Consider the following 21,246-nt stretch of genomic DNA (forward strand, 5'->3'; position numbering starts at 1 on the left):
TACTAAACATGATACTTGTATTTTATTTTCACAGCTTTTGGCAAGAGGGATGCCTGAGAGTTCCCTTGATAGCCATAAGAGGTCATAATTCACACTTTGAGGATCAGAAGTATTTTCTCCACCTAGGGGTTGAGCCTTTGTGATCATGGGGCAAAAGGTGTTTCCAGGTCAGTGTGGCCTACCCTGAACACATCCATCTGTAGATAGCTCTGCATGATTTCAAGGATTAGGCCCATCTTCCTTTGTTCTTTGAGAAAGGAAAGGAATCTTTTATGTTTGGGGATTGAGAAGCAATGTGACCCAACTCCTGGATGGGTCTCTGAGACTGGGCAGTGGGCCTGTGGTCACGGGCTCCACTGTAGAGAAGACTGAGTCAGCTCTGCATTGTGCCTCTAGGAGTGCTGGGGCTTTGGACGGGAATGGAGAGCCTGGAAAACCAGTGAGGGGTGCTCAGGTTGTAGGATAGTGAAAGTGCTTTTGAGTGGCCTGTTTCTGGAGGAGCATGGTGATCTCTGAGGAGCTGGAGGTTAGGGGCATGTGAAAATCTTTTGTAGGCAAGATGAGCAATGACAGACAGGAGAGGGGATCCAGTTTTCTGCAGCAGCGTTGGAAGACAGACAATAGAGTTCTCTCTTGTTTTGGAGGGAGAGTTCTGCAGATCTCTTTTGTAGTGCGTGGTTCTGAGGTAGTTCAGGAAAGACAAGGAAGCCCTAAGAATGTGATACTGGACTTCTTGCCAATCTGTTACATGGTGCTTTGAGCTAATTCTAGAATAATTTTGAGAAATAAAGAAATACCTTGAGCGTCGAAGAAGATTATACTTGCTAAATTCGTATGAAATAAAGGTATAGTTTTTTGGTGTATAGTACTATAAATCTGGTGTCTTACTTCCCCACCATTTTTTTCTCAAAGGATGGACTCTGCTAATCTATGAAGCAATCAGAAGTCTAGGGTCTCTTTTTTACAGGTCTGTGCCAGCATCACTAGAATTGAGGGACTCCCCATTGCTACTGTTGGTTACAGGAGATTCTAAGTCCTGGTCCACTGGAGGACTAAAATATTTAGCTCTCTTCTCTGCTGGAAGCTTAGAAGGCTGGAGTATAGGACAAAGTCCCTTTCTTCTCCTTTTCACTCTGTTCCTAGTAGTCTCTAGAAGATAGATTGGTTGTGTGTGTGTTGTACGTGTGTGTGTCTGTTTGGTTGTTTTAAATGGCATTTTCTTTTTTCCGTAACACAGGAGTATCTCTTATAGATACAGCACATAAACAGCATAGAAACAGATGGAAACTAAGTATGGAGAATACAGTGTTTAGAGAAGATCCATGCAATATAGAGCCCAGTCCCTGGCTCTGGCGCCTCCTACCACTCTCAAACTCGGAGAAAAGCCCCAGCGGAAATGTTGACCTCTGAGTCCAGGGGAAAGGACTCAGAAGTCAAAAACGTAAAGGTTAGAAAAGAACCCAAAAGTAGGATGCTAAAGAGCCCCCAGAGATAGTAAGGAACATATAGAATTGTAGAGTGGGCCGAACAATAAGGTAAGAATATTCACTATGTATACTAGAAATCAAATTGAGAGCTATGCTTCACACAAACACAGTAAAATCAAACAGAACTTTTGCAAGATAAAATCTTTAGCTTTCGTTTAGTATGATATCTTGATTATGTGACAATACCTGCTACTAAAGGACTTGGAAATATAGCTCTTCGGTAGGTATATCTGTTAAGCTTTCATCTAGTTGCAAGTAGCAGGGAACCCTACTTTAGTGGTTTAAAAAAATGGAATTGATTTTTCTCACATGCAAGAGGTTTGCAAGTAGGTAAACTATTGACTGTGGTTCAGCAACTTGATGCTGTCAGGACTAGTGTCTTGTTGATTCTCTTGACCTTTCCCTAATGGTCACTAAATGTCTCCAGACACTATGTCCATGTGCAAGGCAGGAAGAAGGGAGAAAGAACTGTGCCAGTCTGTTCTGTCCATCAGTAAAATAAAGTCTTAAAAGAAATTGTTTTAGCAGAGTTTCCCTAGAAAATTAAGGCTTTTGGCAAGGTTTAAGTGCTAATGCTTTATTGAGAGGTAGCAAGAATGAGATAAAGGAGGAGTGAGGAGGCAAGTAAATAAAACTTGATATATTTCCATACCAGTCACTGCTTCTCTGCACAAGGCACTAAGAGACAGAGCTATTTTTGATCAAGTCTACCCTTTCTGCCATGTGAGATGTCACCAGACAGGCTACATAGAAAAACAAAGCCTTAGAACAGTCCAATGGATGGAAGAATGGGAAGAGAATTTATCATCTGGCTTTCTCCTATTTCCTGGTCTCTTATTGGTTTAAGTTCTCACCTTTCTGGGTTGTTACCTGGCCCTTTCAACAGCTACCAGGGAAATCAATGTCCATGTCCTGAAATGTGGTCCTTCCTCTGAGTTCGAGCGCGGTAGGAGGAGCCAGAGCCAGGGACTTTGGATACTGGACTCAGGCAGTAGAACTTCATACAGGATGGAGTTCATCACCATGGCAACAGTTGAAATTGAGCAAGTGCCTGAAGGTCTGTGGGACAGATGATACTGAGAGAATATGAGGAAACACACAAGACATATCTAATATGATATATTAGCAGACTTCTGATTACAACTTACTAGCCAGATCTTTGTCATGTGGACACAGTTAGCTGAATGGGAGGTGGGAATGTGAATAGGTTGCCTAGTGCTGAGCACATGGCTGACCCTTCAAAAATCGGGACTTAAGTAGCAAGGATGATCGGGGAATAGATATCAGGTAAGTAACGGTAGGTATGCCAGGCAGGGATTTTTATCTACATTAGTAACCAATTTTCCTAAATTTAAGGGGAAAAAAAGAAATTTGTTGGAAGAATATCAGTAGTTCTCGGGAAGTCTCAACAGGAAGGCTGAAGAACCAGGTTTGGAAAATAAGCAGGAGCTATAGAAATCTAGGTAGCCACATTCAAGGTCACACTACACTTGAGGAATAGCACAGTTATGCTGTTGCTCCTGCCATCCCCAGACAAGAGATATTGTCATTGATGTTACTGCCACTGGACACTGAATGCTGCCATCTTTATCAGTGGAGTGAATTAATTACTTATTTGCAGATCTTTCTTCAGATTCAAATTTCTAGGCAGAGCATCTGATTAGTTGATCTAGGTGCTCATGGCCTCAACAGAGGAGTCAGGGAGAAAAAGTTATCTGGCACTTTCAGTTTCTATTGAGGTGGACAAGGCTCTGATTCCTACCAAGATGGCAAATTACAAATTCTCCACACTTACGAAGGGTTTCAGATGCTGGGCAGCCAAAAAAAAAAAAAAAAAAAAAAAAAACCTGACAAATAACCAGCACAGTCTACCCCTTTGTCTACCCGACATCCACTTATATGTTAGCCCAAACTCACATTCTTTCTCAAAAACATGTTCCTGCTGAATGTAACGTAACTACCTCTCAAACAAGCAAGAAAATACTCACCCTCTTCTCAAAGTGAGGCGACGCAGTTTCATCAGTTATTGCATTCATGTACATGTGCAGGATCTTTGGCAAATGTGCATTGCTCATTCAGATCTGACACAATACTGTCTCAATTATCTGTGCTGTAAGGACTTTATCATAAATTTAACCATAACCCACACTCCTTATGTCTGAGACACCTCTTCTGAGTCCCTTCATATCCTCTCAGTTTAACCTGTCCCGGGTACCGTTGACCGTTTTCTTTGCCTTAACCATTACTGTGGTGTCAAATTGAGTGTGAGCTCGGACTGACTTCACAAGAGTGTAAGCCAGTAGGGAAAAGTGGCCTGTGTTGTAGATATACAAGGTTCCTGGGCAGTGATGAATGGCTTGGCTTATTGTTTAGGGGCCTGGAAGGAATAATAGAAGATGGGGGCAAATAGGGAAAGAGGATATAGATGGACCCATGAGAGTAGATGTAACGCATATGGATCTTTTAGTCTAATATTCACACCTCTAAAGAACATCTATTACAAACAAGGCTCTCAACCTTGATGCCATCCACTATTCTTCTCTTTTTCTCACACCCCACTTCCAACCTATCTGTAGATCTTAATGGATCTACCTTTAAATTAAATCTAGAACCCAACCACCTCTCACACCTCCCTGCTACTACCCTGGCCCAAGAAAACATAATTTCTCCTCTGGATTATTGAAATAGTCTCCTAAATGGTTTTAATGACTCCAAATTTACCACTCCCCTTCGTTTTAGTCTTCAATACAGTGAACAGATTGATCTTTATTGTAAAATATGAGAGAGCTTGCTACTCCTCTGCTCAAAATCCTCCAGTGGCTTCCCATTTCATTCAAAGTAAAAGTCAAAGTAAAAGTCTTACAAAGCCCCTACAAGGACCTACATGCTTTGGCTCCCCGTACACCTCTGACCTCCTCTCCTTGCTCTCTCCACTGAATTCACTCTGCTCCTGCCGCTGGCCCTTTTGTCCTTCTTCCAACGTGCCAGCTGTGTTTCCACCCTGGGTCTCTGTGGCGGCTCTTTCCTCTGCCTGGATCACTTTTCTTAAGGTATCCTTATGGCTCATTCTCTCAGCTCCTTCAAGTCTGCTCAAATGTCACCTTTGCAGTGAAGCAAAGCTTGAACCTACTATTGAAAATTTCTATTCCCACCCATACACCAGAACTCCTTATCTCACAACCTGATCTGTTTTTCCATAGGTGTTTACATCTTCTATGTAATTTACTTATTTATAATGTTTATTGTCCATCTTTACACACTACAATGTAAGCTCCATGATAGTCAAAACTTTTTCTGTTTTGACATTGCTGGATCCTCGGCATCTAGAACTGTGCCCGGTATGTATAGATGTTGGATAAATCTTTGTTGAATGGATGAATGTACTTGAGTGAGGCTCTAGTTTCCAGTCATCCATTTCTTGCTAGTGCCAGCATATTGTACGAACCTCCTGTAAACCAAGCTCCAACAGTCAGCTGCTCACAGAGAAATCATCAGTGGGCATAGCCTGGGTTGAGAAAGTTGGCCCAAGAAGGCCCTTCGAAAAAGAGGTGTGTGTTCCAGCACTTTCTGGGCTCCATTTGAAGCCTAGTGATGTGTTACTGTAGAATCAGAGGAGTAGACAGTAAACGAGGAAACTGAGGCCCTTGGAAATTGAGACATGCCCCAGTTTACATAGCTATTGAGCAGCAGAATTAGTGTACTTTCCCTAAACAGAGCATCAGTGTACTTCCTTTTCTTAAAGCAAGATAGAAATGAAAATGATTTTACAAATACATAGTTAGTGAGCCCGACATGTGGGTGTGCATTTTAAAATTCCCCGAATGCATAATGTTCTTGTCTGCCTAGTTTCAAAGAGTGTTTTACATTTCTGTCATTCTGAGTGGTATGACACCATCAGGATGGCTGTGGCAGCTAAGAAAACACAGAAAGCACGTAGCTCGGAAAGAGACTCAGTCACAACAAAGGCTAGCTTTCCTTATCAGCATGAACCCAAGCACCCAGGGAGCACCCCAAAATATACATTGATGATGGCAGCGTGAGTCACTGTATGACTCACAGCACACTGACCACTACAAAACAGAAACTTGGGGAATAATTTACTGCCCAGGCCAAAAGGACTTGAAAGAACTTTCCCACCCACCATATGAGTGATATATCAAATTAGGGATAAGGCACCATCCCTTTCTTCTTCTTGGATTGGATTAGTTCTCCCTCTTTGTGCATCTCCCCGAGACACAAGTCCAGATAAGCCTCTGGTTTCACTAATAATCTTCTCTCAGTGAACTGTTCTATTCCTGTACCTGCCTTCTCGGGCTCATTCTACAAAGAAATCCAATCCATAAGAGTGCCTCAGCACACAAAAATGTACTTCATCACTCCTCAGGGCAAGATGGCTTCTTGGATCAACGTTTTATGCCTTCCCTCCCTTGACTGTGACACTAAACAGACCCATAATAAACCGTCCTTGACTGCACAAGTAAGAAATTATTCTCAGGGCCAAGACAGTTTGTTCTCCAAAATCATTTCCCTTACTTGTCCAAATCAAGCACCCAGCACTCACAATTTGGGGGCATAGAGAAGATTAGTGGAAAGGTTCATTTTTATAAGGGAATGAAGCATTTTAGTCTCCAACCTTCTGAGTGGGGCTGCTATTATATTTGTGTGATCTGTGTGGTTAGGTCAGTGTCGTTATTTCTGCTTTACCAGGAGGGTCCTGAGGAGTCTGTGACTTGAGTTAACACGGGCATGTCTTCTCAGGAGCCGGGAGTGTGCCCTCTGAAGTTCCTCTCTCTGGCCTGTGCCCGACACCCGCCAGGCCATCTTCCAGGGCTTTGCTGCACCAGTCCACATAGCGGTGGTGACATGGGCCTTCTGGTGTCAGGAGGCTGTCTGGCATCTGGATTTTCTCTTATTTAGAAAACAACACTGTTGAAAATAGTCTCTTACATCCACAAACTGTCCCCTGCTTTTGGAGCAATGGGTGCTCTGTAAGGAAACATGCAAGGGAGAGAGTGTTCTTCCCTCACCCTCTTTGTTCCTTCCATATTAATAGAAAGCTGTGTTTTTCCAGCTTTATTGAGGTAGAATTGGCAAATAAAATCATAAGATATTTAAAGTGTACATAGTGATGATTTGATACATGTATACATTGTGAAAGGATTCCTCCCCTCTAGTTAATTAACACATCCATTGCCTCACGTATTTACACATATAGGTGAGAAATTTTAAGTTCTACTCTCCTAGCAAATTTCAATTATACAATGCAGTATCATCAACTGTAGTCACCAAGTTATACATTAGAATATCAGACCTTATTCATCTTGTAGCTGAAATTTTGTAGCCTTTTGCCAACCTTCGCCTATTTCCACCCTCCCCGTAGCCCCTGGCAACCACTTTTCTACTCTCTGTTTCTGTGAGTTTGACTTTTTTTTTTCAGATTCCATATAAGTGATACCATGCAGTTTTTGTCTTTTTCTGTCTAGCTTATTTCACTTAGCTTAATGCTCTCCAAGTCCATTCATGTTATCACAAATGTCAGGATTTCCTCCTTTTTTATGGCTGAATAATATTCCATTGTATACATATCATATCTTCTTTGTTCATTCTTTTGTTGGCAGACACTTAGATTGTTTCCTAAAAAGCTCTTAACGGCACTGAGAAGTCATTTTCTGTCTGAGATCTAGTGCTGCTCAGGGATCAGTAGAAATAAAGTATGATTAGGGAACCTGTAGGAGTTCTGCCTGATATGGGGGCCACCTGGCTTGTTTGCACACCCAGGATTATATGAATGATCCTGCAGATGAGAAGTCATTTGTTGTTAGTATTTTCCTGAGCAGCAAAATACACTAAAAATTGAAAGGAAAACTGCTACTTCGGTGAGGTGAGCCTTGGAGCAGGTGGCCAGTATTTCTTCCTTCCCTGAGATTTCTTTGCCGTCCTTATCACTCCTTAAATAAGCAACAGTTGAATTCCTACTTTGTGTTGGGAATTAAGCTAGGCTTGGAGATGCAGAGATAAGTACTGCCTGAAATAGAACAGGAGGAACAAGAGAGGTAAGGCAAGTCAACATCTGTTGAGAGTAGATCAACCAGTGAAACTAAAATGAAATTCAAGTCCAAAGGGCAGAAGGAAGGCCTAGAGTCAAGAACTTGGGACATTGTCGGGGTTGAAGCTGAGGCTTCTGAGCTCTGCCTATCTCGGCTTAGATCAGTACATATATTTTCCTGTTGAAACGACAAATAATATCTTCTTATGGTCAGCTTGGTAGAACTCACTTCTAATTAGGAACATTTTATTCATAGTTTAGATATATTACATGTAATTGATACTAGTTACTCTAAACTATCGATTGATTTTTCAACTTAGAAATTCATCATTTATGAAATGATATGATGTCAGGAATTTGCTTTAAAGTAATCCAATTGAAGAAATAGGTGGGGTGTGGGTGAGACAAGACAGACTACGAATTGAAATTTGTTTGAGTTGGGTGATGGGTACAGGAGAGTTCATTATTTTATTCTCTCTGCTCAGCTAGATAAACGCAGAGTAGCACTTATTCCTTTAAAAACAGGTTCCAAGTATATATGAGTCAGCACGTAAGTTTGAAAAGAACCAAACCTAGTTCTGCCATAATCTGCCTGCATGACATTTAACAAACTCTTAACTATTCTAGGCCTCTGTGTTCATTGTAGACGGTGATTAGTTAGAGTTGATTGCCTTGAGGACTTAAGGAAAAAAATCTGTTGATCTAGAGGAATGTCCTAATAACCAATAAAATTTGAATTTTATTTTACCTTGCTTTATCTGTAGACAAAATAAATTGTCATATGTTTGTAAATGATTTCACTGTGTTAGATATTTAATGTTTGTTTTTAGAAAACAATGAAGCTGGAAAACATGATATACATCCGTGTGATCCAGACAGGGATAGGAATGGGAATACAAATGTGAAATGAAACTTGAAGGAGAATTCCCCAAGCATTAATTAACAGAGACTACATTGAAGATGCAGATGTTAATGCAGATTCTCTAACCTAGAAGTGTCTTTTTAACCAACTGGATCAAATCATCCAGGAAAGGCACGAAAGTAGCTGGCATCCACTCAGGAGAATTTTTACAAACAGATAGCAAAGAAATTGAAGAAGATTTGCTAAATGAGTGCTAGAGAGATTCCAAGGGAACACAGAATGACTAATTAGGGAATTGGTTGTTGCAAAGAGGATAGCTGAACTCAGAAAATCTTGGCATTGAGTAACATAAAGGTAAAGCTTTAAAAAAGTAAGTTTGACTGCTGAGAAAAGATAGTGGATTAAACGCATGGTTACATTTGCTCCTTCCCTCAATCCCGTCAAATGGCAATAAAGGAATTTTTTTAAAAGGCTAAACCTAGACAAAGGAGAAGATTGGAAGAGAAGACAACAAAAATGAAATTTTAGAAGTAGGAAAGCAGATGGGAATGAGTGACAAATTCTTAGCAGAACTAAGAAAAAGGAATCCTAAGCCTGCAGTGAGGAAAGCAGAAATCCACCTGATTTACACAGAAGAATTCTCCAAAGACTCAGGGATTGGTGGTGCTAGATTCCTCTGGAAGTAGACTGGAAGGGGAGATTGAATAAGGAAGACTGTTTGAAAGTCTGTTTAAGAACTATCCAGATCCCACATCACCTCCCACACTCTGATGAACCCCCTGACAAATGGCCATTCTTTTTCACCCTGAAAAAGAATAAAGTTACATTCTCTAGAGGGGATAAGCAGATGCAACTTCAAGTTCAGTTGAAGATGGAGGTACTGGACAGAGAACAGGAGCATTTAGATATTATTTGCATTCTGGATTCTTAGGCATCCAGGCTCTCTTCCTTCATTCATGTCCCAGAATATTGGCCTTCGTTCTCCAAAGAGGATATTGGAGATTTTTTTCTAGGGAATCTGATTAGCATAAGAGAAAATACCTGAAGATATTTTTAAATTTCTCCATTTAAACAACCCAACCAGATCATAATAAAGTAAAAGTCAGAATAGGAAAATCCTCCCACACACCTGGATATTTTTAGTGCCCCTCTCTTAAACATGAACATCCAACCAGTGAGCATCAGATGACAGAGAAAAATATTTGAAATGAAAAATAGAAATCAAAACAAGCACAAAAAAGCAACATGGAGTAAACAAAGTTTGGAGTTTTAGAAACATGTCCACAAATTCTTTGACACTTCTCACACCAAAAGGTGGAGTCCAATTCCTCTCTCCTTGAATACAGGCTGGTTTTAGTGACTTGCTTCTAAAGAATACAATGTGGTGAAGTTAGGCTGTGTGATTTTCAAGGCCAGGTTAGAAAAGGTATTGTAGCTCTTACACAACTTTCTTTCTCTCTCTCTAAACACTTGCCCTTGAGAACCCAGACACTAGGCTGTGAAGAGAGCTAAAGAGCTGTGTGAAAAGAGGGTATGAGGTGTTCTGATATAGCCCCACCTGAGATCTTAGATAATAGTCAGTATCAATGGCAAGACATGTGAGTAAGTGAGTATTCAGATGATTCCATCTTCCAGCTTTTCAGCCACACAACTAATGCTGAGTGGAGCAAAGATGACCTATCACCACAGAGTCCTGGCCAAACTACAGATTCATGAGCCAAAAAATACTATTATTGTTATAATTCAATAATTTTTGAAGTGATTTTTTGTTCGGCAACAGAAAACTTGAACACAGAGACTATGCAGGGAAAAGACACTTATAAAATTCATGATCAACTCTTCTTATGGTCAAGATGAAGTAACAGAGACTGAATTTATCCTCCTTCTTGAAACAGTTGAATATCTGAACAAAATATATAAAACAATGGTTTTTAGGATATTGAACATCAGCCGATGAATGACATTGATCCCTGAGAAAAGAGAGACAATGAGGTGATACCTATAATTGCCCTAGATTACTACCTGGAGAAAGTTTCCAGGCAAATGTCCTAGGGAGAAGTAAACCAACCAGAACCCAGTGGTCTCCTTAAATTGAGAAGACAGAGCTGAAAATCCAGGGAGCCCAAAGAGGCTAGAGTTTGCAGGGAAGAGTACTAGAGAGAAGAGAGCTCTGCAGAAGGTATGTCCCCTCAAGTGTTCAGCTAAGTATCAATCAGTGCATGACTGTGAGGGAATTACATAAGGCTAGGGGAAAAAAAACACCAAAAAGGATTACATTGAGCAATCCTCAGAGCTCACAAAAAGCACAGGAATAGTAACTGTCCCACAAGCCAGAGTGGAAAGTCTCACACTTCATAGGACATCAGGTGGAGTACAAAAGAGGGTTTTGTTTCAATTGTAGTGCAAAATTAGCCCTATATTAAATGCTTCCTGGTCTTATCTAGCAAAGTTTAAAAGCACAATCTGAAAGGATTAACCTGTTTCCAAGTAACTTAACTGCTTCCAAGAATGAAGCCCAAAATATTTATAAGAATACAGCAATATTCAGCACTCAACAAGGTAAAATTGATCATGTGTAGCATTACATCAAAAATTACTAGGCACACAAAGAAGCAGAAAAATATGATCTATAATGAGAAGAAAAATCAATCAATTCAAACTGACCCAAAGATAAAACTAGTAAATAAGACATTAAAATAATTGTTATAATTATATTCTATATGTTCAAGAAACTGGATGAAAGACTGAACAAGTTATGTAGAGACATGAAAGGCATAAAAAAGACCAAAATTGAACTTGTAGAGACGAAAGCTACAATATCTAGGATAAAAAAGACACTGTATGGGATTAATGCATATTATACACCGCAGAAGAAAAGTTTAGTAAAATTGAAGACATCACAATAGAAACTATCCAAAATGAAACAAAAAGAAACAAGACTGAAAAGAACGAGCAATGGGACAACTTCAAGCAGCCTGATATACATGTAAGTCCCTGAAAGGAGGAGGGGTTTGTAGAAAAAATGTTTGAAGAAATAATGGCTGAAAAATTTCCAAATTCGGTGAAAATTATAAACTGCAGGTCCAAGACGCTAAATGAACCCCAAGCAAGAGAAAGATGAAGAAAACGACTCCAATGCACATCTCAATTAAATTGCTTAAAACCAGTGTTATAGAGAAAAATCTTAGAAGTAGTCAGAGAAACAAGACACGTTATGTACAGAGGAATAAAAATAAGTATAAGATCAGATTTCTCATTGCAAACAATAAAAGCTAGATGACAATGGAGCAATATCTTTAATGTACTGAAAGAAAGAATTGTCAACTTAAAATTTTTTACCCAGCAAAAATATCTTTTGGAAAAAAAATATATAAAAAGTGAATGAATTCATTGTCATCAGGGTCACACAATTAAAAATGTTAAAGGAAGTACTTCAAGCAGAAGAAAAATTATACCAGATCGAAACCCTGATCTAAAGAAAAAATGAAGAGCACCAGAAATGGTAAATACATAAGTAAAGAAAAATAATTTTTCTTATTATTTAAATGTCTTTAAAAGATAATTGATTATTCAAAGCAAAAATAGTAACGACGTATTGGGGATTCATAACATATGTAGAATTAAAATACATAACAACAGCATAAACACGGGGAAGGAAGTAATGGAAGTATAGGACTATGCAGTTCTTATACTATATATGAAGTGGTGTTATATGACTTGAAGGCAGACTGAAAAAATCAAATGTAGTTTACAAGTCCTAAACCAATCACAGGGGGATTTAGATAATATTTGCTAGTATTTGGCTAATAGGCAAAAAGGATATAAAATAGGAAACAAAAAATACTCAATTCAAAAGAAAGCAGAAAAAGAGGAAAAGAGGAATAAAGACTAGGTGGTAAAAATAGAAAACATATACCATTGAATAACCATTAGGTTGAAAAACAAATCCAAAGGGAAATTAGAAATTAGAAAATATCTTAAGACAAATGAAAATGAAAACACAACATACAAATGCTTACGAGATACAGCAGAAGCAGGACAACAGGGAATTTTACAGTGATAAATGCCTACATTAAAAAAGAAGAAAAATCTCAAATAAACAAACTAACATTACACCTCAAGGAACTAGAAAAATAAGAACAAACTAAGCCCAAAGGTAGCCAAAGGAAGGAAATAATAAATATTAGAGCAGAAATAAATAAAATAGAAAATAGAAAAAAAAAATCAATGAAACTAAGAGTTGTTCTTTGAAAAGATAATCAAAATCAACAAACCCTTCGCTAGACTAAGACAAAAAGAAAGAAGACTAAATAAAATCAGCAATGGAAGAGGAGACATTACAACTGATGTCACAGAAATAAAAAAGATCATAAGGGACTATTGTGAACAGTTATACACCAACAAGTTGGATAACCTAGAACAAATGGTTAAATTCCTAGAAACATACAACCTACCAAGACTGAATCAAGAAGAAATAGAAAGCCTGAACAGACCAATAACAGATAAGGAGCTTGAGTCAGTAATCAAAAACCTTCCAAAAAAGAAAAACCCAGGACTAGATGGCTTCACAGGTGAATTCTACCAAACATTTAAAGAAGAATTAACACCAATCTTTCTTAAACTCTTCCAAAAAATAGAAAAAGAGGGAACATTTTAAAACTCTTTTTTATGAGGCCAGCATCACCCTGATATAAAAGCCAGACAAAGATACCACAAGAAAAGAAAACTATAGGCCAATATCCCTGATGAACATGGTTGCAAAGATCTTCAACAAAATATTAGCAAACCAAATTCAACAGCACAATAAAGGCTTATACATCATGATCAAGTTGCGTTTATCCCAGGGATGCAAGGATGGTTCAACATACCCATAATGTGTTATACCACATTAACAGAATGAAGGATAAAAATCACATGATCATCTCGATAGATGCAGAAAAAGCATTTGACAAAATTCAGCACCGTTTCATGATAAAAACTCTCAAAAAGTAGATATAGAAGGAACTTACCTCAACACAATAAAGGCCATATGTGAAAAGCCCACAGCTAACATCATACTCAATGGTGAAAAACTGAAAGCGTTTCCTGTAAGATGTGGAACAGGTCAAGGATGCCTACTTTCACTGCTTCTACACAACATAGCACTAGAAGTCCTAGCCAGAGCAATTAGGAAAGGAAAAGAAACAAAAGGCATCTAATCAGAAAGGAAGAAGTAAAATTATCTGTTTGCTGATAACATGATCTTATATGTAGAAAATCCTAAAGACTCCACCAAGAAACTATTAGAACTAATAAATGAATTTAGCAAAGTTGCAGGATAAAAATTCAATGTACAAATATCGTGTTTCTATAAACTAACAACAAGTTATTCAAAAATAAAATTAAGAAAACAATCCCATTTACAATAGCATCAAAAACAATATAATGCTTAGGAATAAACTTAACCAAGGAGGTGAAAGACCTGTACACTGAAAACTATAAAACACTGATGAAGAAATTGAAGCAGACATAAATAAATGGGAAAGCATCCTATGTTCAGGAATTGGAAGAATTAATATTGTTAAAACGTCCATAGTGCTCAAAGCAATCATGGGTGTATACTTATCTCCAAACTCAACCAATTGTATACATTAATTATATACAGCTTTTTTATGTCAATAAAATAAAATAAAATAAAAAAATATAGCAAATACAACCCATGATCACCCCATGTTTACACCCAATTGTATAAAAATATGTTTACATATATAAATACATGTTTATAAAATATGAGTTTATATATATAAAATATGTTATGTATATAAAACATATAAAAATATATGTCTAGGGCCGGCCCCGTGGCTTAGTGGTTAAGTGCACGCGCTCCACTACTGGCGGCCCGGGTTCGGATCCCGGGAGCGCACCAAAGGCACCGCTTCTCCAGCCACGCTGAGGCCGTGTCCCACATACAGCAACTAGAAGGACGTGCAACTATGACGTACAACTGTCTACTGGGGCTTTGGGGGGGGGGGGAAGGAGGAGGATTGGCAATAGATGTTAGCTCAGAGCCGGTCTTCCTCAGCAAAAAGAGGAGGATTAGCATGGATGTTAGCTCAGGGCTGATCTTCCTCACAAAAAATAAAAAATTAAAAAAAATAAAAATATATGTCTAAACCCAACCATATAAAATTCACATTAAATGTAAATGGTTTAATAATTTTATTTATTTATTTATTTATTCCCCCAAAGCCCCAGTAGATAGTTGTAAGTCATAGCTGCACATCCTTCTAGTTGCTGTATGTGGGACGTGGCCTCAGCATGGCCGGAGAAGCGGTGCGTTGGTGTGCGCCTGGGATCTGAACCCAGGCCGCCAGCAGCGGAGCACGTGCACTTAACCACTAAGCCACAGGGCCGGCCCTAAATGTAAATGGTTTAAATGCCTCAATTAGGAGGCAGGGATTGTCAGGTTGTATAGAAAAGCAAGAGCCCTAATAACAGGAAAAGGCAAAAATATCTGCTTTTACCACTATGTTTAACATTGTAGTGGATGTTCTAGCAAGGAAAATTAGGCAAGAAAAATAAATAAAAGGCATCCAGATTGGAAACGAGGAAGTAAAGCTATTTCAACTCTCAGGTGTTCTAGTATATAAAAAATCATAAAGAATTTCCCCAAACCTATTAGATCTCATACATGAGTTTGGCAGGATACGAGATCAATTTACAAAAATCCAATATATTTCTATGCCCTATCAATGAATAATCCAAAAATGAAATTATAAAAACAATTCCATGTACAGTAGCATTGAAAATAATAAAATATTTAGGAATAAATTTAACTAAGAAGTGGAAAACTTTTACTCTGAAAAACTACAAAATGTTGTTGAAAGGTATTAAGGAAGACCTAGGTAAACAGAAAGGTTTCCCATGCTCATGGAGTGGAATATTTAGTATTGTGAAGATGAAAAAACTCACCAAATGTATCTACAGATTCAATGGAATCCTTATCAAAATTTCAGCTGCTTTTTTTTTTTATCAGAAATTAACAAGCTTGTCCTAATATTCATATGGAAATGCAAGGGAACTTGAATAGCCAAACCAGTCTTCAAAATGAATAACAAGGTAAGAAGGCTCACTTTTCCTGATTTCAAAACTTACTACAAAGCTACAGTAATCAAGACAGTATAGTACTGGCACGAAGATAGAAATATAGATCAATGGAATAGAATTGATAATCCAGAAATAAAGCTTTAAATCTGTGATCAGTGATTTTTGACAAGGGTACCAAGACCATCCAATGGGGGAAAAATAGTTTTTTCAACAAATGGTGCTAGAACAACTGGATATCCACATGTGAAAAAATGATGCTGGATTCTCACCCTACACCACAAACTACAATTAACATAAAATGAATTAAATATCTAAATGTATGAGGTAAAACTATAAAACTTTTAGAGAAAAACACATGAGTAAGTCTTTATGACTTTGGATTAGGCAATGATTTTTTAGGTATGACACTAAAAGCACAGACAGGAAAAGAAAAATAAAGCTAAGTCGAAATTCATTATAATTAAAAAAGATTTGTGCTGCAAAGGACACCCACAAAATAGGAGAAAATATCTGCAAATCATATATCTAATAAAGAACTTGTATCCATAATATATAAAGAACTCTTATAAATTATCAGTAAAAGACAACCTCATTAAAAAATGGTCAAAGGATTTGGATAGACATTTCTCCAAAGATATACAAATGGCCAATAAGCACATGAAAAGATGTTCAACATAATTAGTTAACAGAGAAATAGAAATAAAATTACAGTGGAGATACCATTTCCTATCTGTTAGGGTGGCTGTAATAAAAAAGACAAACAATAACAAATGTTGACAAGAATGTAGAGGAATTGGAATCCACATACATTGCTGATGGGAATGTAAAATTTCCACAGTAGCTGCTGTGGAAAACAATTTGATGTTTCCTCAAAAAATTAAACTTAGAGTTACCATATGACCCAGCAATTCCACTCTTTCATATCTACCCAAGAGAAATGAATTCCACACAAAAATGTACAAAATGTTCATAACGGCATTATTCATATTGACCAAAAAGTGGAAACAACACAAATGTCCATTAACTGACAACTGGATAAACAAAATGTGATATATCCATACAAGGGAAGGTTTTTCAGCCATAAAAATAAAGTACTGATACATGCATCAGCATAAAATACCGATACATGCCACAACGTGGACGAACCTTGAAAACATTATTCTACGTGAAAAAAGCCAGACACAAAAACACATATTGTATGATTCCATTTGTATGAAATGTCCAGAATAGAAAAATCCATAGAGATGGAAAGTATATTAGTGGTTGTCTAGGTCAGCTGAACGAAGAGGCATAAGGAGTGACTGCTAATGTCTATGGGATTTCTTTCTGGGGTGACAAAGTGTTCTAAAATTAGATTGTGGTGATGTTTGCTTAACTTCATAAATATACTGAAAACCATTGGATGATACACTTTAAATGGGTAGATTTATGGTATGAAAATTATATCTCATAAAGCTGTTAAAATGAATGAATACGTAAAAAGTGAAGTGAAGTACACTATAACTTTGTCTCCCAAAGATGATCAATATAAATATTTTGGCAAGTATATATTTAGACTTTTTCTTTGCTTTATCACTATATGTATATATTTTATGATTATCATTTTTAAAAGGGATCATACTATAGATACTGGTGCAACATTTTGAAAATATTATTGTTATGCAATGAGCATTTTTTTCATGTCAATATACACAGATTTCAATATTTATAAAGGGCACGAGTTAATCCATTTATTGGTATTACATAGCTTATTTAAACATTTGTTTTTTGATGAACACTTAGGTGATTTCTAATTATTTTTAAACAACTAAGTATCCAGTGAATATACCTTTATCTTTGAGCAGTTGTGTACTTCCATAGGATATTTTCCTTAAAGTATGATTGTCTTCAAAGTTATTTTTATGAGAAACTGGGAGAGATATAATTAGGTGCCACATACCATTTTAAACCAGAAGTTTTCCACATTTACTTTCTAACTCCTAAACTTCATCCATTATCTGAAGTTTTTCTTTAAATACATAAATTATCCTTTTGGACAAGGAAGGAGTTTTTCCATATCCATGAGTACTTTTACTCTTATAGGATGTAAACACATTCACCATATATTATCTGACTAACTGATTTACGTTTTAGAAATATCTAGTAGCCCACTGTCACCACTCCTGTTTAACGTAGTACTGGAAGTCCTAGCCAGAGCAATCAGGCAAGAGAAAGAAATAAAAGGGATCCAAATTGGAAAGGAAGAAGTGAAACTGTCACTATTTGCAGATGACATGATTTTATATATAGAAAACCCTAAAGAATCCACCAGAAAACTTTTAGAAGTAATAAACGAATATGGTAAAGTTGCAGGATACAAAATCAACATACAAAAATCAGTTGCATTTCTGTACACTAACAATGAAGTAGCAGAAAGAGAAATTAAGAATACCATCCCATTTACAATTGCAACAAAAAGAATAAAATACCTAGGAATAAATTTAACCAAAGAGGTGAAAGATCTGTACACCAAAAACTATAAAACATTGCTGAAAGAAATCGAAGACGACACAAAGAAATGGAAAGATATTCCGTGCTCTTGGATTGGAAGAATTAACATAGTTAAGATGTCCATACTTCCTAAAGCCATCTATAGATTTAATGCAATCCCTATCAAAGTTCCAACAACACTTTTCACAGAAATAGAACAAAGAATCCTAAAATTTATATGGAACAACAAAAGACCCCAAATAGCTAAAGGAATCCTGAGAAAAAAGAACAAAGCTGGTGGTATCACACTCCCTGATTTCAAAATATACTACAAAGCTATAGTAACCAAAACAGCATGGTACTGGCACAAAAACAGACACACAGATCAATGGAATAGAATCGAAAGCCCAGAAATAAACCCACACATCTATGGACAGCTAATCTTTGACAAAGGAGCCAAGAACGTGCAATGGGGAAAAGAAAGTCTCTTCAACAAATGGTGTTGGGAAAACTGGATAGCCATATGCAAAAAAATGAAAGTAGACCCTTACCTTACACCATACACAAAAATTAACTCCAAATGGATTAAAGACTTGAATGTAAGACCTGAAACTGTGAAACTTCTAGAAGAAAACATAGGCAGTACGCTCTTCCACATCGGTCTTAGCAACATCTTTTCAAACACCATGTCTGACCGGGCAAGAGAAACAATAGAAAAAATAAACAAATGGGACTACATCAAACTAAAAAGCTTTTGCACAACAAAGGAAACCATCAACAAAACGAAAAGACAACCTAACAATTGGGAGAAGATATTTGCAAACCATACTTCTGATAAGGGCTTAATCTCCAAAATATATAAAGAACTCATGCATCTCACCAACAAAAAAACTACCAACCCAATTAAAAAATGGGCAAAAGACCTGAACAGACATTTCTCCAAAGAAGATATACAGATGGCCAACAGACACATGAAAAGATGTTCAAAATCACTAACTATCAGGGAAATGCAAATCAAAACTACAATGAGATATCACCTCATGCCCGTCAGAATGGCTATAATTGACAAGACAGGAAACAACGTGTGTTGGAGAGGATGTGGAGAGAAGGGAACTCTCATACACTGCTGGTGGGAGTGCAAACTGGTGCAGCCACTATGGAAAACAGTATGGAAATTCCTCAAAAAATCAAGAATAGAGCTACCATATGATCCAGCTATTCCACTGTTGGGTATTTATCCAAAGAACTTGAAAACACCAATTTGTAAAGGTACATGCACCCCTGTGTTCATTGCAGCATTATTCACAATAACCAAGACTTGGAAGCAACCTAAGTGCCCATCAAGAGACGAATGGATAAAGAAGCTGTGGTATATATACACAATGGTATACTACTCAGCCATAAGAAACGATGAAATCTAGCCATTTGTGACAACATGGATGGACATTGAGGGTATAATGCAAAGTGAAATAAGTCAGAGGGAGAAGGTCAAATACCATATGATTTCCTTCATTAAGTAGTAGATAATAACAACAATAAACAAACACATAGGGACAGAGATTGGATTGGTGGTTACCAGAGGGGAACGGGGGAGGGAGGAGGGCAAAAGGGATAATTCGGTACATGTGTGTGGTGATGGGTTGTAATTAGTATTTTGGTGGTGAACGTGATGTAATCTATGCAGAAATAGAAGTAAATGATGTACACCTGAAATTTTTACAATGTTATAAACCAATGTTACTGCAATAAACAAAAAATTAAAAAAAAAAAAAAGAAATATCTAGTAAAAAAATTGCTAGTCCAGATAGTTAAAGCTCCAAGCCAAGATACTTAATCTTAAACCACACAGTATTTACCTGTAGCTTTTGTATTTTATGCTGCTTTATTGACCAAATCTTTTACTTTTATTTATTTATTTTGTGAGGAAGATCGGCCCTGAGCTAACATCTGCCAATCCTCCTCTTTTTGCTGAGGAAGGCTGGCCCTGGGCTAACATCCCTGCCCATCTTCCTCCACTTTATATGGGACGCCACCACAGCTTGGCTTGCCAAGCAGTGCGTCAGTGCACTCCCAGAATCCGAACCGGCAAACCCCGGGCCACCGCAGTGGAGCGCGCACTTAACTGCTTGCGCCACCGGGCCAGTCCCTGACCAAATCTTTTAAATATTGTCTTTTAAATTACTTATATTCATTTTTAGAGTTATTTCAACTCTCAGGGTTTTAGTTCTATTATAAAGTGTTAAATCTAGAAGCAGAAAAGTTATAAGACATGTTCTTTTGACAAGTTTCTAATCATGATCCGGAAAACTTCCACTTAGTACATGAATAATTAATGTTTATTCTATTGTATATAATTTTGTCATGAAATTCAAGCAAAAGGGGAATGACCCTCAGGTGAGAGATTTGAGCTGTTTCCTGGGCAGATGCATTATTCACCTGCTCTCTAGTCATGTTATGGATTGCATTCAACATGAGCAAATGGTGGCACATTTTCTGTCTTCTCATTCTGTCACTCTCCTAGGTTGTCTCAAGTAGAAAAAATTACTCTCACTTTTTAATGATTAGATAGAAGCTTGACTTTGGCATAGATTAAAATTTCCCCAGATGTCAGCTATGACAATTAGTGTTCCACTAGTTTGAAAGTTACAAAGTCCTGGCATATATCTCTAAGGCAGGATGTAGACTTTTTATCTCTAGTCAACTTTAAAAGTAGTCTGATTTCACAGAATCATGGATATTCACTTTGGATGGAACCTTAGACATAATCTGGTCCAATGCTCTCATCACATACATAAAGACATCAAAGTTGAGGGAGATGATGTGATGTGTTCCAGGTCAAATGGATTAGTGGCTAAGATAGGACTAGAATCTAGGTTTGTTTTTTTTTTTCTTTTTCTTTATTCTCAATTTTTTTGGTCTTTTCTTTTCTGGAGGCTTAAAAATGAACTATATGGCTTTTCAAGGTTCTTTCCAGCATTGGGATTCTGTGGAATAGATTATAGATGAGGAATTTTGATAAACTTGGCCTTGTTTTATTTGCGGTAAATTTCTGCAAGAATATAATTGTTTTCTTTGAATTCTATAAAATACCAGAGAAATGATTTCACAATTAGAAATATATTATTGTCAATGAGTTGGAGCATGCCACTGTAAGGAAAATGCTAGTTCTAGGTTGCGAGCTCCAGTGGATACATTTGGTCCTGTGCTTTGTGAAAAGATATCAAGGAACTGATTACTGTAGATGAGTTTCTCTTTGGAGAGACTAGTTTATTCACAGAAAACAAAGAGTATGACTA

The sequence above is a fragment of the Diceros bicornis genome, chromosome 16, assembly GCF_020826845.1.
Source record: "Diceros bicornis minor isolate mBicDic1 chromosome 16, mDicBic1.mat.cur, whole genome shotgun sequence".
Lineage (NCBI taxonomy): Eukaryota > Metazoa > Chordata > Mammalia > Perissodactyla > Rhinocerotidae > Diceros > Diceros bicornis.